Genomic DNA, 17,874 nt, shown 5'->3' on the forward strand with positions numbered 1-17,874 from the left:
TAATCCATGTAGTCTGTGTTCTAATGGAAGTTTATGGCACCAGTTGATACATTGGTGTCTTGTACATAAGAAGCCAAATAGACCACCAAAGTTTACTACCTTTATGAAGTTGCCTTTATCAGGAAACCTTTTAATCTCATCAGAGAATGAAGTCATGCCTGTTTGATGCTGAAAACTAATTTTCCCAGAACTCTGTTGACTGTCATTAATTGAATCTCAGCCCTTGAATACTTTATTAATAGAATCCCATCAGCTTTACTGTTGTTTGGCTTGGGGTTAGTGGAAGGTTAATGGGCATGCCAGTACCTAGAACACGCAGCTTGATAGCTTAAAACATTAGCCTGTTTTCGTCAATGTCTTAAGGCTTCTAGAATTTCCATTGTATTTCAGCATTTTTGGACAAGAACATCAGCAAACAAAATGCGTTCAGAGCCAGCTCTTTTAAATGTGTTGGGTGCATACTAAAATGCTGATTAGCACTTGTTTAGCATATGTTCATTAAGTCAGTTACTTGTGGACTGAAAAACAGCTCAGCTCAAATCTCAGATGAGCCCCAGTAATTTCTGAAGAGATACTTTTGGATCATCCTACATCTTTTTACAAAACAGTAGCCTTTTCTGCACCATTCACTTTGTCTCTTCCCTTTTAAGGGCTTACTCCATTATCACGTATCTTCTTTTAGTCCTGTCATCAGGGAATTTTTCCAAAACTTTTAGCTTTCCTTAAGTGACTTGGAGACATTTTGAGAGTTGTAATTTTTCTATTGATGGCTGTCTGTTTTTATTATTTTTCTGTTTGATATACGTTACTTCTGTGTTCTTAAATCTCTTTCTTGAGTGAACTCTAATGGATACATAGCTGCAACAGCCTGGTTTTAATTATGGAAATGTAGTGTATAGGACACTTATTAAGTATTTTAAATGATTCATCTTCTCATTCCCTTTTTTGTCTTAACTGAGTGATACTGTGAGTAAAAAGTTAATGGCAATTTAGCCATTTCAAATTACTGTCTTCTGTTTGCTCATATTGAATGAAATCTGGTAATTATTACTATTCTTAAGGCAAAAGCCAGCTTCCAGGCCTGTGATTAAAATTTCATCTTTATTCATTTAATGAAGTTTAAAATAGTTTCCTTGTACAGTATTTCTTTTGTGGAGAGGGTATTTTTTTTATACATTTCGATTGAGTCTTACTAAGCAGGAGACCTCCAGCATGCATCTTCCAAACTGTAATTTTCTGTAATATAATTCTTCCCATGCACTGGGGGTGGGAAGGAATTCCTATACCCATTTGGATGGAGTGGGTGTTTGCCAGCACCACCCCCAGAGCTGCCTCTTAGCACAGCTCCATGGGTTTCCCCTTCTGCAGCAAAGATGATCTCTACGCTTGCTGGCTCATCTCTGTCATACCAGACAGAAACCTTATCTGAAGGAAGCAAAAATAATTAAGAAGTCAGTTGTTTGTGTAAGCAAAATAAAACTTATGCATTTTTTCCATCCCTTTGCAAGTCATTTTCCTGGCAACAGCACAACTCCCCAGGCAGCAACCGTGGGTGACTGATGCGTGTGATCCAGCAGCAGGGTGCCATTTTCATGGGAATACACGATTTTCTGAACGTTACTGCTTTTGCTTCACAACCAGCACTGCATAATAGGGATTTCTTAAAGGTGTCTGATCTTGCTCCCTTTAGTGAACAACCACGTAAGAAACTTTGAAGACATTTCCACTCAGTTCTTGGTGCCCAGCAAAAGAAAGAAGGTTTATTAAAAGGTATTGAAAGAGAGGTTGGTCACCAAGAATACAGGAGATGTGTTTGCAAAATGCGTAGGAACAATAGAAACACTAGAGATGAGTGTTGGCAATGATGGCAGATAACAGTAATCTTGATAACATTTCACAGAGATGTTTAAGTTACACAAGAGACTCTTCAAATGACTTTATTAAGTTTCTGTAAGTCAGCAAAACATTGCAGTAACTCTTTAGTTTTAATTCACTCAGTATGCCAGATTTTCACGTGGAAAGTAAGAATTGCCAAATGAGATGTAAAGTACAGAAACCAGTCCTTACTTGCATCACTGTTCCTAGTATGTTAGTTCAGAAGTGTAGTGAGCGTCCAGGAGTATTTCCTGTGTTTGTCAGCCTCCATGGTGTCTACCTGGGTCAGTCTGTAGATCCATGCAGCAGTTCCTGAGTGCTATACATACTGCTGCTTCCAGGAATCAATAGTTTTACAACTCTCCCCTTCTCCCCTGTTTTTATTTATTTATTTATATGAAAAGGGTTTTTTCACATTTATAACTTCACATTTTCTCATTTGGGAGCTACTTAATACCACCTTCACCATGCCTTTCTGGAAATTGCTGGGGAAGTTAGCTCTTTTTTCTTTAGGCAGTCACTGTTTAGTAACAAGCAGAAATGCAGAATAGGTCATTTTTTAACACGATGTTTTCTTTAACATTGGAAAACATTGTTGGTTAGAGGTTTGGTGTACTTCCTTTTTACATACAAATATTTCGACTCAAACTATTACCATCATAGTTCTGCATAACGTGGTCATGAAATCTCATTCTCCAAATAATTCATCAACCTTTAACTTCTGGTGTGTGGGTTAGTAGTCTTTATTTTTTGTTTTGGTTTTGAGGATTTTTTTCTTTTTAAAAATATCTTAGTGCCCAATTTTGATAGTTCTGATGTGCTGTGTCTATGCAAGTTTAATGCAAGGTGGTATTTTGACATTCATCAAATCACTTCTAAATCTTGTCTTGAGTACTGAAATTTGATGACTACTTAAGTCTTTCACTGGTGAAAGTTACTTGCGTGACTCTAATTGTTGTGGTTTTTAACTGAACTTTTTCCAGTTCTTCAGCACTAGTTTTTAAAAGTGTAATCATGAGAAGCAGACACAGTATTTCTGGCACAGTCGTAGCTATAAATTGAGTCTTCCGTACTCTTTGCTTGATGAATTTGTGTTTGTTTATCAGTGAACTGCCTTAGCCATATTAGCTGCAAGATCACAGAAAACACATGAATTTGGTAATATGACCAAGTACTAGTTTGAAAATATTTCTATTAGTTCTTAATTAGTTGTTTCCAATTTTAGTATTTTCTGGACACCATATGGGTGTAAAATTTACTACAGAATGAAAGAATGGTGGAAATAAGAATAAATATGGTATCTTTGTATAATAAGTACACTGTTGTATAGCACAGCCTCTTAAGCCTTGTAGAGCTCATGTTAATAAAAACAGAGCTGCCCCGTAAGACAAACAGAAGTTATTTTAATCTCTTTAGAACTTCGAGTTCCCAATGTTGTTGGACTTCCTTGTCACAGACCTGTAAGAAATGCTAGTCTTTCCACTCAAGAGCAGGCATTTAATAAATTTGATTTAAAAAAAATAAATAACCAACCAACCTTCAGAACTTTCTACAATATGTAGCTACTTGTCAAATTATGTACCATATATAAATAATCATATATAAAGATTCCTAAGAAGGAATGATATGAAGTCTTTTGTTTAGCCAAACATCTCTAGTTGAAATTAGGAGTAAAATCCCCTTGCAGGAATTCAACACAAATAAAAGTGTTTTTCCTGTGTCACTTTATGTTGCTTTGAAGCTTTCTAGCTTGTCAGAAAATGTGGGCATTACAGCAGTGGCACATCTGTCGTGTCTCTTGGAGGACTGGATGAGGGTAAGTCATCTGTATTGGCACTTTTAAGCAGTTGATATACAGGAATTTAAGTTCATCTTTACAGAGAGGAAGTAGCTGAAGTGTTTTTATACAGCACAAATTCTTGCTCAGTTTCCTAGAATCTGTGTATTAAAATAGCTTATTCCATGGTTGAATTTGTTCAGCAGAAGCACTTTCTCTGCTGCACTTCAGCCCGCTTTTTAGTTGCATTGCTCAAAGTAAGCATGTTTGTTTGTGGGGCAGCGTGGCAACAGTGGTGACTCTTCATCAGTGATGAAATTGAGGAACATGTGTTTTTGGTAGTGAGAGAAGCTGATGGGAAGTCTGTTTAGGTGTGGTGTCTTCAGTGGTTGGGGGGGGGGGGAGCTGGAAAAATTGCATTTCTTCCATCTTCACAGTAATAATAGATCAGTCTGGTTGCATGGATTACTGTCCTTAGATGCTGAGAAAGAAGAAATGGGAGATGCTCACAATGATTTCAAAACACAGGGAAGAGATCTCTTCCATTCCCATGTAGAGCCTGTGGAGCTAGGAGCTAGCAGTGCTGATACCACTGGAGTGGTAGCAGATGATTTGTATAATAAGGAATTCAAATGCTTTGCTACTTTCTGGAAATGTATCTGCCTCATGATCATCATCAAAACCTAGACTTAGCTTAAGCAGCTATTTTCAGTTCATCGATGATCTTTGAAGATCTAGAGACATATTCAATGGCAGTAGCTCTGCATATGGAAAATGATACAAGAAGATATTGCTGACACAGTAGGGTCTGCTATCTCACTATCAATTTGATATATACTTAATGGCAGAAGACTATATTCATTTTGAATTAGTGTTACTATTATGCATGTTAAAATAGTTACCCAGAATGCAAAACAAACTCACAAGTTTATGGTTAAGGACGCCTGTAAAAATTTAAATAATGTAAAAGTTTAAATTATTTAAACTTTATGCATATGAACTATGTCCAATGAAAGTAGCATTAAAGGAATTGAAGTCTCTGCATTGTGGAACTAAAATCACACTTTCTAAAAAATACAGTGTTATAATTTCTAAAAAAAAGAAAAGCAACCCCAAAACAAAATAAACCACAAACTTCATGCTTTTTTGTTACCTGTAGCAAAAAGACTTGAAAGCAAAGAGAGTTGGTAAATATTCTGGAGAACTCAAGGTACAGAGTAATCCTCCTTTTACTGCTTGGTAAAAGACTTTCTCTGCCGGATGTATGCATCAGGCCTTTTATCTGATCTGAAGTGAAGAGCCAAAAGCAGCAGTGAAAGCAGAACCTGCAGCTTGTTGCAGTGCCCTCGAGCTCCGGTGCTAGCTGGTGATGGGAGCAGAAGTTTGCTCTTTTTTCAGTTTACAATTGCATGTATTATATTTTGCTGAAAGTTTGTTTTACATGAATTATTTATTGGGGTGGATTATTTAAAGGATTTGCTGCTTCAAGAGTTTGAAACAGACATATAATGGAAACCATCATGTGTCCTACCTTTCAGCAAATTTTTCTAATACGATGGTTGCAGTAAAATGTTGCGAGGCTGAAGGCGTAAAGAAATCTTGCTGGTTTTAGTCCATGTTGAGTGAATAAATTTGTTCTTTGTATTGTATTTCATCCCTGGAAGCATTTAAAAGCCGTTTGGATGAGGTGCTTAGGGACATGGTATAGTGGTGGTCTTGGCAGTGTTAGGTTTACGGTTGGACTCGATGATCTTAAAGGTCTTTTCCAACCTATACGATTCTGTGATTCTGTATTAGAAGTTTTGTGTAATAGGTACTTCTCTCCCCCCTCCCCACGCAGTATGTGTGTGCTTGGAGGTACAATTTGACATTTACAGATTGCAGAATGAGCCTTTATTTTACTCATAATTATGTTTTGAAAAGATAAAAGGATCGCCTTAACTCAATGTGGCTGCATGCACTGGTGTCTCTGATGGTATTACTTCCCTCAGCTGTCACCTTCGAGGACCCTTGGTTTTGCCCCTCTCTGAGCCAGTTATGTTTCAACATGTAATTGTGTTTGCCCTTTAATCATGTTTGCCCTTAGAGCAAGCCCAAAAATTAGCTCCCAAGGTAGTTTCATCGTTCCCTATTAAAGAGAGTCACCCCACTGCCAGTAGCTCTTCCTACACCCTGTTCCAGCCATGGAGGCAGAGTCTTTTGCTCTCTTAGCGTTAAAAGTTTAGTGTCTGAACCCTCAACTCTTTTGATGTTTCATTTTTTCCATAGAATGAAATCCTTTAGGCAATCTGCTAATTATGTCTTGTCTTCTGAGGCAGTGAAAATAGAGTAAGTTTTTTTTCCAAGTAGTGTCTTGTACTGGACAAGAAGTCCAGTACAAGACATTCTTGCGTTGTGTTCCCTTCTGTCCTCCTTTCCCTCAGGTTCCTGGGGAGACCCAAGTCTGCTGAGGCAGCAGAACTGGGGCTGCAGTGTGGGTCACTGCATTGCACCCTTCTGCCTGGGTTGGACCCTTCCCATAAGCATGTGCTTATGGGGGGATATGGTGACCACAGTTCTTCAGAAAATGTGGTCTCTGTGCGCTCTGTGTACTGTCCTCTCCTTTAGCTTCATGTGCTAGCGCATGAAGGTGGTAGCAGAGAAGAAACAGTTGACAGTAGCTGATTTTGAGGTCTTGCATATACCTTGTTTGGTGTGTATAGCTAGGTCACCCTCATAAAGACCAAAGTAAGATGGCCAGCAAAAATCAATAGCCTGTGTATGTACTCTCGGGGACACCATTTTCCAAAGAATTCCAGTGACTCAAAGGACAAGTGATTTTTCTATATTGAAGTGACAGTGGCTGCTCTTCCTACCATCTTAGCATCACCGGGGGATTTCTTCTCATTTGGATATGGGTATTTCCTCCAATATGCATCCCTAACTAATTCTTTCAATATTACTGTATCTTTCTTTTTGAAGCCTTGGGCTGTCTTGACATTTGATCTTCCAGGGTCTTGCGGAGTATTAATTTGTTTCTTTTTCTCTGAGTGGTTCCACTTGGGTTCCATTGCTTTCTGTTTCTCAGGTTTTTTGAAGATCTGAACAATAGGTGGCCATTCTGTGACATGTTTTCATATGGCACAAACAAAATTTCTAAATTAGCATTCATGCCAAAAAAAATGGGCTTTGTCTTAGAATGTACAAGAGAGTATTTCCTTCCTTTTTCTGAGTCTCAAAAATGTTTTGTTTTGTGGAGTCTAGCTATAAAGCAGGAATCGAGATGCATTCAATGTGTGCAGACACCCAGTATAAACCTGCTATGTGAGAGAAACTGTCCACCTCTTGTTTCTGAGGAGGAGGGTTCCAGTGGCAGAAATGGCTTGCTTTGAGAGTCACTTCAACGGTAAACATGATTGTTTACTGACAAGTAGTTTTTGTGGTCTCAACAAACAGATTGGGACAGACACGGTTCTTAATGTGAATGGGTGTGCAGGTTGGCCAGGTGGACATTCAGGGGTGCTGTTTCTACTGGGTGACTATTTGTAGCTGTATTTTGCACTAGAAAATTGATTTAGGACTTTGGCTGTAGACCATCTAAACTATACACACTCATTGCCATTGCTCCTGTTTAGCAGCCTTTGGGACCTTGTAAATGAAAGAAAATGGAAAGTGAAAGAAGAAAGAAATGGAAAATGTGTTTTGGTGTAGTGAAAATGCCATTGTTCTTGTACATGGGCTCTACCAATTTACAAACCTGTAAGGAATTTTTAATTGTTCATTCAGGAAGTTGTTCTCCAGAACAGGAGCTAGATTTATTACTATATTACTTATTAATTCATTATTGAGTTTTAATCTACCGAAGAAATTGGTTTAGTTTGTGAGTTGTGGAATTTCGTGTTTTGGCTGTGAGAGCCAAACCTCAGAGGAGACGGACTGTTTTGTTAAGCAAGCCATTTTCCCCTGTTACTTCCCCTTCAGTGATGGGGAGGTCTGGTTTTGCATATGTAGTTGCAAATAACCTGAGCGCCCTTGATTGATGAAGCTGCGGGCATTGCAATTCAGAGAGGAAGTTAGTAAAGAAAAGGTGGTATTTACTTTGCTTTCATTTCCTAAAAGGAGCTTTGAAAAAAAATTGCAGTATCTATGACAGGCTTCTAAGGGTTCTGAGGTTTCCAAAGAAAAAAGTAATAAACACCTTAGATTTTTCTTGTAACATGGTATTTAATGTTTGAAAACATTAGTATAGTATAGCATAGCATTGTCATTCTGACCTTACAGTAGAATTACTAAGGCTTTACATCATGCTTGGTGTTGGTATGGGCCAACTAGAATAAAACGCTATAACCACAAAGAGTAGCTGACCATGTTACATTCAGGAGGGACTGTCTTGAGCTTTTTGATGCCGAGAGGTTGCCCTTCTTTAGTCAGTGTTTTCATCATTGTCTTCTTAATGCATTTCTTTCTGTTGAGGGACTGTATAATTACTGCTTTGTAATTTATATGTTCAGGTTTGGGCTTGATGATCTGAACTTCAATCTGTATTTGTAACACCTATTAAGCCTTTCATTTTCATGTACAGATTTGAGGGCAAATTTGAGAAAAGAAGTGAAAAGACCAAGTTAGTACTATAATCGCCCGTATCCAAAATAGAATGATTCTGTCTCAGGTACCTGGAAGAGTCTTTAAATTGGAGGGTCATCATCTTACATTCATGGTAGTCTACTTTGTACTTGCTGTATTATTTATTTTTTAAAAAAATAAAAAATTGAATGGATTCATGTTAGCAAGTTGGATTTCTATCCAAAGCTGTCCTGTGCACCTCTTTTACTTTGTATAAATGCTAAATAGCTCAATATAAATTATCTTTCCATCAAATGCTGGAGGAGGAGGAGGCATATAAGCTGTTGTATACTTACTGAGGGAGAGGAGCATGTATTGGGGTAGACAGTTGGACATTGGAGCACTTCATGCCTATTTGTCAATATTCTGTTACTGTTTGTGAAGGAGAGGCGAAACGGTGTAGCTTTCCTTCTCTACGTCAAGGGAACGGAAGGCACTGGGAAGTCCTACAGGGCTACTGTGCCTTCTTCCCATAACTTATAAATCCATTCTTAGAATGATAAGGCTGCCTTAAGTTTAAGGTAGTCCCGGTTATTTTTTCTTATCGAGGTATCCTACAAAATCAAGAAAGCATCATTAATAAGATTACGAAGTAGGTGGAAATATCTTTAAATGATCTCTGTTTGAAAGCAAAGACTCTGTATTTAAAGCAAGCTGTCTTCAATTTAAATTTGTAGACAGAAATTGGAACCATAGATCTTGAGAAACCCCATTCATTTTATATGCTTTCTATTTGAGACTGAGACAGCTGTTTTCCTTTTCCATAGGGTATTTAAAATCCCAAGGCCATTTTAAATTTGCCTAGTAAGACTTCATCTACTTCACTTTTCCATTGGAGTAAGAACATACACAAGGCAGTTGATGGAAGCCTTTGGATCGTGTGTTTGACGCCTTTGGAAAACTGTCCACGTACATCTCTGTAGTACATCTTTCATTTTAACCTCTTGCTCTAAAATGCTCTGGGTACAGGAGACTCATTGTCTGGTACTGGAATTTGAATGTACCTTTCCTGATAACAGATAGGCATGTTTAACACAGTCTAAAATTACAAGGATTAATGCAGTATTTGTTTTTAATACAGTTGTTGAGTTGATTTCTTTATGGAAGCCTCCATACCACATAGCGTTTGATGTATGGGAAACTTTGACACTACTTTTTCCTGTATTTGAAAAACATAGTGATAAAGCAGCCTGATTGTTGAAATGTCAGAATTTCACTTTGACATTTAAAGAAGAGTTTCCATTTTCTGATTTGTTCTAGTGTGGCTTTTTTTGATATTGAGCTTCTTAAAGAAGATACAGAAATGAAGCCTTACAGCTCTATTAATGACTTTTTGTGTCACAAATGCAGTTGAAGATTTCTGGAATTTATAGCAGTGTCCTTTAAAGAGTGCTATTGATGGAGATGTTGCTTCTAAAATACTAACTATCCCATGTGGATCTTGGCCTTTGAACATTTGCTTGGAAACTGGACGCGTAGGTGGAGGGGGAGAAGAAGGGGTGGGAGGCTGCAGACTGAAAATGTGCAGAAATGTTTGTGGTTTTTTTCTACGTAACAGAAGAAACTTCAATCTGCTGAACTCCTTTTTAATAAAGAAGCAAAGACAAGTTAATTTAAAATTACAAAAATAATAATGATAGATAACATAAAGCTAAATGAATGTCTGATCTGGACATTCCAGCTGTCAAGAAGTTATGTGTTTATCTCTATTGAGTGAATTAATTACTTAATTTACATCATTTTATGGGGTTTTTTTCTTAAGAATTTTCCTGAAAAGGTAATTACTTCTTTCTTAATACATTTTTTTGTTTGTTTTAAAAAAGACACTGTACACTTTGCATATTTATTAACTGTATGCATTAATGTGCAATATAATTCAGAATCTTAATATTAGGAAAGGAATAAGTTATTTGGTAAACAGAAAAGGATCTTTTTTTTAACTGTGTATGTGTGAAGCCAGATAGAACTGAAATTCTAATAAAATGCACAAGAAAAGTCATGATTTTTAAGTATCTTAAATAAAAATTGGCTAAAATGTTGAATAAATGTTACCTTTAAATAAAAATGGGTTTTGATAAACTTGTTTCTGCTCCATCTAACACAAAACCTTGATTAGTAAATAGAATGAGAATTTCTGGTTACCTTGTCTTTGAAGATTTTTATGAATAGGAGAGCTCTTCTGTAAAATTTGGTTTTATATTTGGGGGAACTAAAACATATTTCCATCTTAGCTGAAATTGATTTCTTAACTTTTATATAAGTCACTAAACTTAACAGAAGTTATTTAAAAAATGTTTTTTCTAACTCTTTCAGAGATTACTATTATTCAGTATTTGAACAAGCTCTTGCTCTAGGTATTTATACCAGCAGTTCTCCTAGCTTATTTGTTTGACTTCCTTAAATTTCTCAGCCTCAAACTTGTTTTGCTTGAATGTTTCAGCTGTTTAACGGAAGTTGTCTTAATAGATTATAGTAATGTTAAATTTTTCAGCTGTGGAGTGCCTTGTTTCAATTTGAATTATAATGGGTTTATTTTTAAAGAAGAAAAACATTATTTTAAAAATCTGGTTAAAATGAGAATATTGTCATAAAAAATGTACTATACTTATGCTCTTTGTGGTGGCTTCTATGATCATTTTTTTAAACCATAAAGCTAGTAGTACTGTTTAAAGCATTTTACTTTAGAAGGAGGGTACACAAATTGAGATGCATTAAAATTTGTATGAAAAATTTTACAAGTAACTGCTTTGTTTTGGTTTTTTTTTATTCAGAGAAGAATGGCCAGTAATGTAAAGAAATTTCAGTCACTGGGTAATTTGTAATGCCAATGAAAGATCCTTTTTTAAATTATTTTTTCCCATAAATAAATTTTAAATTACTCATTCATGTTATGTTTAAAACCCATGCTTTGACAGCCTGCATGAGAGTTGTGGCAGCGTGGATAAGATTTAAGGCAGAAGCTGAAGGAGCTGTCTCCCAGAATTTTCTCCCTTTTTCCTCCTCTTTTCAATACCTTCGTTTTTATATGTTAGTTTGCTACCGAATAGCTGCAAACTCAAGTGCTGAAGTTGAGCATTGCACTGCAAGGCGTTGCCATCCACTGCGAACTGGGAAGTTGGGCAAGGGCGTTATCACGTGCGCAAGGAGGGAGGTCCTCAGCCCCACAAACCACAACCCCAGCACTGCGGCCGGGGGCCCAGGGGCACCGCGGTGCTCCTGCTGACCCATCAAAATCAGCCCGGCCTTGCATTCATCTCGCTAAAATCATGCCGTTTAGTCAGCTTTTGACAGAACCATGCATCACAGGTGGTTAACCTGTTTGCAGAGCAAGTCTCTTTGGGGAAGGCGTGGACGGTTTGGGCAACTTGGGGGCTGGTGGGAAGGCAGGGATCCTCACTAGCCCTGCCTGCCTTTCCAAGTGGGCAGAGCATCAGGTTTCTGTTTCTGGAGGATTTGAAAAATAAAAACATCTACAAAGCTTAGTTTAGAGAGAGAAAAATGGAGCATACAATTTTTTACCCACCTTTGTTTTTGACTGTACATAAGCATGCTTTTAATTCAGCTCTAGTATCAGTTCCTGTGTTTTGACTAGGTGATACAGCATAATTTAGGTTTTTAATTGAGAAAAAGCTTTTTGTATTTGTAAATAGACTATGAAAGAAAGTAGCTGGCAGTATTTGATGTACTATTAATTCAAGATATCTATTTGATGACCCCTATCATACTTGAGTTAATTTTTTTCTGATTTACAGCTTTGTAATAATGTATAACGGATGGAAAACTAATTCAGACATAAAAGGTTGAATACATGATAACAAAAATCAGTTCTGACTTGTTATGAAATAGAATCTATTAAGATATGTAAATATAGCAATAAAAGAAAATATATAAAAAGTAAATTTTCTAATTGCCACAGGGAGAGGGAAGGTAACAGCATTACTCAGCAGCATTTGTTATTATATTTCCAGCTGTATATTGAGACTTAAAACTAGCTACTCCAAAAGTGATACAGGATATTTGAAGGACACCATTTAGTAGAAATCTAGTTCCTTAAAGAGGAAGTAATTTCCAAGAACTCAGTTGTATTGAGACACTTTAGTTTTTGGTTTTGCAGTGGTTTTTATAGTTTAAAGGTCACTTACTTTGGGCGGGGGGGCTGTCCTTCCTTAATTGCTCTCAATATTTTAATAAGTTGCTGGAGACTTCTTAAGCAGTTGTACCTGGCATATTTAGTGGCATGGTCTCTTTCATTGAGTTCTGGATTGAGGAATTCTGTTTTGCAAATTGTTTAGTGTTGCCTTTATGCTTTCTCAAAGCAACACAGTTTTCTTGTATTTCACCTTTTTTCTGAAAGGCCCCTTTTTTTTTTTCCCCCTATGAATTTGATTTGATGTGCAGGTAAGCTACAGAAAATATTTTTGCTCATGATTTGTTAAAATCAGAGAAGGTTTTAGAAAAGACAGGTTGGCTAGTTTCACTTGCCAGCTATTTTTCAGAAATTGGCTTTGGGTATTGACTGACCTTTTTTTACATACAGAAGATGGGAGAACAGAAAAGTCAGTAATCTGAGGTATCAAACTTAAAATTCCTTTGGAAAAGAAATGCAGCTGTATTTAGTCTGTTTAAAGTTAAGCTACATATGAGATGTAATAAATTTAGGGAGCAGTCTTGGGAGGGGGACGCTAGACAATTTTACTGCAAATATCTTCAGTGTTCAGTGCATGTTATTCTTAAATAGAACTTAATAAAATAAATGTGAGTATGGATAAGCCTGCGGAGATGCATTATACAGCCACGTCAGTGAATCTGTTCTTTCACCTCTGGGGATGAGCAAGAGCAGTTAAAATACAAAATGTGGTCACTCTTCAGTTTCAGGCAAGGACACCAGCTCACAGGAGCATGGAAAGACTCATCAAGTAAGTCTTCCTAAAATTAGGAAAAGATACCCGTTTTGTAAATGGGCTTTTTCTAGTAAAGGTAGTATGTAATATAAACCATAATTAGCAAATGAAATATGAATTTTTACTAGTGGCAAAAAAAATCCCGTTCTATACAAGTGTTATGTATGTATTCGATAAAGTATGTATTAGGATTAAGTTTTAAAGATAATTAAACTTGTTTATCCTAAGCACCAATTTTCATAAAGATCGTAGCTACGCAGCCTTGTTTCAGTGCCTTCACTGAAGGCAGAAGGAGAGATAAATCCTTTCGGTTTTAGCAGGAGAAGGCTGGGCAGTCGGGGCATCTGTGCTGTCTGACAGGCGGCCAAGCTTTGGGACAGGAGCGTGGCCAGCGTGGCAGAAGACATAGGTAGGGGAACTGGCACTATCCCAGCATCAGGCCAAAGAGGAGCGACCAGCAAGGAATTCCACCACTTTGGGGTTGGGGGGAGCTCAAGACATTGCCTGGGGGAGCTTAAGGAGCATGAGGTGGGAAGGCTGGAAGTGCTGCAGGGAGAGGGCATTGGAGGTGTGAGCTGGAGGACCTACGGGTACAATGGGAAGGCTGTCACGGGGACAAGCTGGTAACGAAAGGGTGCGAAGCTGGGTTTGCACAATGGGGACTTAGAGACAGGAAGCAAATTCGTAGGAAACTGGTCTTCCTTCGGCCTGCTGCTCGCAAAACAAGCTATTCTTTAGAGCAGCAACTGGGTGAGGAAAGGAAGAGGGCACAAAGTAATACAGGAGGCACATTTCTGGGTCTCCCTAGGACTAACCTCGGGGCCAGAGGATTTCTTTCACTGCAGAGAGAAGGAGGATTTGCAGTGGATCCCTTCTCTGGAAATGCTAACCATTTTTTTTCTTTAATCTCTGTAACATATCCACCTAAAAATTAAACCTACTCGCATCACTTGGCAACTTGTTGTTAAGAAAGAAAGTGAACTAGTTTAGCGTGGGTCAGCTGTAGATTGTGAACAGTGTTATTTCCTGCGAGACGCCATAACATAAAACAGGCTTTCTGCTGCTTTGCAGTGCTTTTCCTCCCACTCTTTCCCCCTCACTTGAAAGCTAATCCCTTGCTTTAGGTTTCTCCTTACAACAACTAGTTGTATTACAAAGGATTACGACTTCAGATGAACTGTAACTAATGAGTCAGAATGGGAAAATACAGTTGTATTTCACTAGTAGATAAGTTTTCATTAAAACAAAGACAATAAAAATGCCAAAATTATGACTGCAATCACAAGTATATTTGACTCTTCCAAATGTGACTCCCAAAGTGCTTGAATATTTTGTTTTCCATGAAAATGCTTTACATGGGTTTCATTCCATTTGGACATAAGAATAGGGATACCCTTGCAAATAGTAGTAAGTCAATATTTCTGTTAGTAGTGAGTAATGGCAGTGTTTACTCTTCGAGAGATGACTCATGTAGATTGTACTTTTTTTTTTTAATGGAGTTCTGATTTTTGTCATAGATGTATATGAAGTTTATAATCATCCTAACGTTATTCTTGCTTAGCTATGACCAGCCATCCTACTAAATTATATTTTTAGACTTGTTTCCTAAGGAAATGAAGCTTATAGTAGTCATGCTGTCACAGTCAGCTGTCATCGTCCGTCCATCTGTCCACCCTTGATAACTCAGCCAATTTTAAGCAAACTTGACAGACTGGCAGAGATAAACTAACTAGTTTCCTCCAACTCGGTGCCTGGGAGGGTCATTGCTGGTGTCCCTCACTGGAGGAGAAGCGAGAGCAATCCCAGCTCTTTGCTCAGTCCAGGCAGGGCTGAAAGGCAGCGCGGCGCCGGGCACTCTGCTTGGCTGGCCAGCCCAACAAAGGTAGGGAGGGCAACACCAGGGGAGATGGAGTATACGTTGAGGGCAGTTTGGAGATTCTAGTGGGTAGCTGGAGGTATGAGAAGGACCCTGGGGATGCCAAGGCAGTCATATGGTAAGGGGGCTTATTGTGGATCCTGCAGGAGATAGGGGAGGCAGAGGAGGAGTAGTGCGGCAGGAGGTGTAAGGAGAAAAACAGGAACAGATTTCTTTCGTTCTGCTCATGGAACAACTTGTTTCCTCTTCTGTCATAGATGCAGTTATGAATGTTGTAACCTCACAGAAAAAATGAGTGTTAGCTAATGTTGTGCATGCCCTTCACTGTGCTTGGCTGCAGATGGGTCTCTGCATAGTTACCTTGGTCAAACCAGCTGGAAGCACAATCTTTGGTGCACATCACTGCTACTGCAAAAGGCAAATCATTACCATGCGGTCAGCCTTAAAAAGTTTGGTTACATTAAACGTTAAGCTTAAACTGAAGAGCTCCGACAGCCTTTATTGATAAAGAAAAAAAGTGACGTTTCTGATTCCCCCCCATGTTGTTATGGTTTGTGTTGAATGGGGAGGATAGAAAGGAACATTTAAAATGTCAGATGCAGCACTGGAAGGTTTGTGGAAAAAGATGCAACTTGGGAAACTCCAAGTGAAAGAAAGTGCTTGGATGATAACCTTTTGCTAAATGTTTAGACACCTTTATCAGACTTCAGATTTTTCTTTGAGAAATTTGTTTCTTTCACCTGTTTGTCTACATTTTTTTCTCTAGATACTTCAGTTTATGGCATTCTCTTATCACGCTACATCCCCATATTTCACAGTTATCTCTCCACTCTGATTTTCAGCTAGTTTTCTCCTGGCCAGCTACTTTGTCATCTGCTGTTTTCTTTTAATTTCATTAGTTCTGCTGCTGTAATTCCAAGAAGAGGTGCTGCATATCTCCATTACAAAGCACATCAAAACTTAAGCTTTTAATCTGGAAGGTTCAATCTCAGTGTAGGGCTTTATGTAGAGTGAATTCCATGAAGTTATAACAAGTAATTTCCCCCCTTTCCTAACAGAACGACGCTTAAGTTGTGTTTGTTTATATCACCCTAATTTAATGCTCCTTAGTTCTGATACATCCTTGTCTTTTGGTTGAAAATGATCTCTAAACTGATGAAAATTTCCAGCCTTGGCAGAGAACGGAGCCTGGCCAGCTTCTGATTAGCGCTTGCTTGGACACTCTTTTCCTGCGATTGTCTCCGCTAGTACAATAAGCCACTCTCCCTCATTTTGCTTGAAGTGCAACTGCCAGCTCTCGCCTGAAATGATGTAGTTAGAATGACATAAGGATGTAAGCAGGCTCCGACAGGAAGCAAGGAGCTGCTGGGGAAGGTCAGGAAACACTTTAGGATCATTGGAATTTTCTGCTGTCTTCTGAGACCTTAAGACTGTATTAATTAATGTATTTAACCCTTCTAGTTAGCAATCCCTGCGTGGTTGCACATGCAGTGTTTGTGATGTACAGCTAACCCTGTAAAATAAACCAGGTAGTTTTGCACTGAACAGCTTTGCCGAAGATATTAATTGTATATGCATGTATATATACATGTATATATATTAAAATAATGAACACACTTTTCAGCAGTGGAGTGGCCAGATTAAATAGTCCTGTATTGTTAAAAATTAAATAGCATGCATCTCCTTCTATCAGATTATTTGAAGAAACAAAAGCAAAGTCCTCTTTCTTTTTTTTTTTTTTTTTTTTATTCAATCTGCCAAATCAGTGTGTACTCATTGTCTCAAGTGAATCTCTTGCCTACCAGCAAGGATCTAGGAGCACAGAGAAAAGTACAAAAGCTCCTATTTCTGTGTTGGTTTTTGCTTTCTGTCCCTTGCATGACATTTTGGGTGTTGCTTGGTTTGTGCTATACTGAGACTTCATCTTTTGTTTTCTCTTCAGAACTTTTATAAGTGAATTGCACAAGAGAGGGCTACTTGTTCACTTTATCTTTCTGTTTATATATAAGCTTAAGCAGTCCTCACTGCAATTTGAAAAGTACACCAAGGGCGTTGTGAAGTTTTTCTTCTATATTTAAACAGACGTTAGCATGGTTCCTCTGATTAAGAAAAAAAAAAAAGGTTATATATTTAATGTTATTGTTGTTTCTTCTGTACATTGTATTTCATGCTATAATTAAAGCCATGACAGTACATCAGAATTTACAGATTATAGGGGAACGTATGCAAATGGTCTTCCTCAACGTCAGGTTTACGTTTTTACAGTATGTGATGATGCGTAGATGGAAGAGGTGTGGATTTCAAAAGGGGGGTTGCAGTTGGAAGGAGTTGCAGCTGTGGCTGCCTGGGGTCTGACGGAAGAATGAAGAGAGCAAAATGTAATCTGCAGAGAAACTTAAGCTTTTGTTGCTGTGCTGGTTTATTTTTGTGGATTTTCTTCCATGTTTTGCTTGAGCCAAATTAAAGTCATCACTAAAATCAAAAGGCATGATCATTTGGCTGGATTTTTAAGAGATATAACAGCAAGCTGTGCAACTGTTCCAGTGATTAGCTGTTCCTCCTAGTGAATAAACCACTGGTTTTAAGTGTGTTAAAACTCTGGTACTTCTGGGAAGGGAAGAGAGCCATTATAATGCAAATTGCTCCTTACCTAATGGTGCATCAGCTGGACGTTAAAGATAATCTCTTAGAGCTGTTACTGTTTCCTGACTATGTAGTGTTACAGAAGAGATCTCCATTTAGCAGTGTTGTTAAAGTGACTAAAGTGAGGAGCATGTCACCAAATCCAGCATTTGCAGTCTGGGGACAAGCATTCCAAGTGACCACTTTACATTTCTCTTTTC

General features: G+C 38.0%; 1 protein-coding gene across 1 annotated transcript in view; it reads left to right on the plus strand.

Moving 5' to 3' along the window:
* Window positions 1-17,874, plus strand: part of NCK2 (NCK adaptor protein 2) — a 90,398-nt gene that overhangs the window by 58,825 nt on the left and 13,699 nt on the right. The gene's annotated exons all lie outside the window — the stretch shown is intronic.

Source organism: Mycteria americana, chromosome 1 (assembly GCF_035582795.1).
Source record: "Mycteria americana isolate JAX WOST 10 ecotype Jacksonville Zoo and Gardens chromosome 1, USCA_MyAme_1.0, whole genome shotgun sequence".
Lineage (NCBI taxonomy): Eukaryota > Metazoa > Chordata > Aves > Ciconiiformes > Ciconiidae > Mycteria > Mycteria americana.